At 35.1% G+C, this 2,206-nt stretch overlaps 1 protein-coding gene across 1 annotated transcript in view; it reads left to right on the plus strand.

The window, feature by feature from the left end:
* SLCO6A1 (solute carrier organic anion transporter family, member 6A1) overlaps positions 1-2,206 on the plus strand; it is a 160,214-nt gene that overhangs the window by 81,886 nt on the left and 76,122 nt on the right. The gene's annotated exons all lie outside the window — the stretch shown is intronic.

Raw genomic sequence — 2,206 nt, forward strand, 5'->3', positions numbered from 1 at the left:
AATAAATTGCTATTGTAGAAAGTAGAATCAATGTAAATTTTATTTAAATAACATGATTTTGAAAACTATATTTATTACTTATATTGAGGTCAGAACATTTCGTACTAGTTTTAGCCTGAGTAGTCCACTATGTGTGACTGTAAATAAATTGGTTTTCCTGGAGGCAAAGGAGGTGAGATGTCAGCACGGCCAGCTGAACACTTTTAAACCTGCAATTAGCAGCATTTTCTAGGTGAGGTATTTTACTCTTATGGACAAATTTAATGAAGAGAACAATTACTTATTTTCTATCGCGAATTTTACATATTTAGCATAAACAATCAAGACCAGAGCAGGTGAGAAGTTAAGTTGCCAAGTGAAACACTTCAGAAGTTCAAGAAGTTTATTGGTATCTTCCTCAACTTATGTTTTTCTTTTATTTGTCACTAAGGTCTTTTACTGGCTGGATCAGTCTCCTGCTATGCAAACTTGATTAGGGTAGGGAGTAAATTAATGCTACCATTGCATGACAGAGAAAGTTCCAGAATTAGTTGGGACACTATATGTCCCATTGTCAGTAAACCTTAGTTGAGACTTTAGAAACTATTTCCTCCTTGCAGCATTCCTCTGCATTGATTTCCTCATTAACATTTGTTTCCCACTGTTACTAGAGCACTTTCCTGAACTTGAGCCTACTTTTCTGGGGTCTTTATACCTTATACTTTATATTTTGCTGATCCTACCCTTATTTCAGACTCCTACTAAGTAAGCACATGCAGGAATACCTAGCCTATTTAGAAAGCATACTTTCAGAACAGCATGACCCCCCTGATGTGGTAAAAACCCTGGTTGTAGACTAATTCCCTGATGGACTAGAGCTACTTAAGAAATACAGTGAGATATGACTAGCTGCATACAATTATCTGCTACTGTGCAACACTAATTTGATTTCTTCTTTCGTGTATCAATACCAACCAGAATTGAGCTTGAGTTGACTACATGAAACTCTTTGGATACTTATTTATAAATCTGGCTTTCTTTTTTGCCTCCCATATTCATATCTAAGGAAGGATTTTTTTGTAAGAGCAGGAAAATCTAGACATTTTATTGGAAGGGAATCTGTGGTATTCTTAATGTTTGCTATGCTCACAGTTCCTTTCTGAATAAAGTACCCTGAATTGTTTCCTTGCGCACTAGTTACCATGCTCAGTATGATGTACTCCACATGTCCTAACCAAAACTAAGTTCTGGGATCAGCATTTAAGCCCAAGAGAACAATCTCTAGATTTCCCCTAAACCTAGCGATATCCTAGCTTGAGAAAAATGGCCAATAGGGACACCTTGCTACAGAGTGACTAATTTAGTCAATTCCTCTTTCTTGGGAGAGCATAAACAGAAGGAAGAGTGGGAGACTCAAACAATACAGCTTTGATGAATTGACATAGCCAAAATGAAAGAGCAAAGGCCATTGAGAAAGAGAAGTAAATGTGCGGAAAATAGTCAGTAGCTAAAATAGAAGTAGATGAATATGCAATAATCTGACAGAAAGAAATTGAATATCTACACCCTTGAAACAATCAAGACAAAGCAATGGAACTTCCACTATTGAGTGAACAAGATAAGCTGCCATTTTATTCTGAAAGATGATCCATTTCTTTGTGACTGCTAAATTGTTTAGCTACTAAGAAAGTGTTTTGGCTTTCTTACTTTCCTGTGTAATATTACGATAAATTGCTTCAACTGAATTAACTAATGGTCTGTTTTAATCTGAAAGAGACTAAACACAAAAATTATCTAGTGCAGTAGTTCTGAGTGTGGTTCCCAGACTAACAGCATCAGCATCACTTAAGAATTTGTTAGAAATGCCAATTCTAGCCCCTACTTCAAACCTACTGAATCAGAAATTGGGGAAGTAGGACCTACAATCTATGTTTCACATCCTGCAGATGATTCAAGGTACACTAAAGTTTGCGAACAAAAAATCTAGAAATCTAGTATAATTTTCTCTTCTTAGAAATTATTAAACTAATGTATATTCTTTATTGGGCATCTACTATGTGCCAGAAATTGTATTAAACAATTACATATATTCAATTCTCATAACCACCAAGAAATATAGATGTTATTGCTTCTATTTTATAGATGATGAACAAGTAATTTAAAGAGAATGAGTAACTTTTTGAAAGACACATATGTTATATACATACACACACACATGCCTGCATAC

The sequence above is a fragment of the Propithecus coquereli genome, unplaced genomic scaffold (genome assembly GCF_000956105.1).
Source record: "Propithecus coquereli isolate 6110/MARCELLA unplaced genomic scaffold, Pcoq_1.0 Scaffold160, whole genome shotgun sequence".
Classification (NCBI taxonomy): domain Eukaryota; kingdom Metazoa; phylum Chordata; class Mammalia; order Primates; family Indriidae; genus Propithecus; species Propithecus coquereli.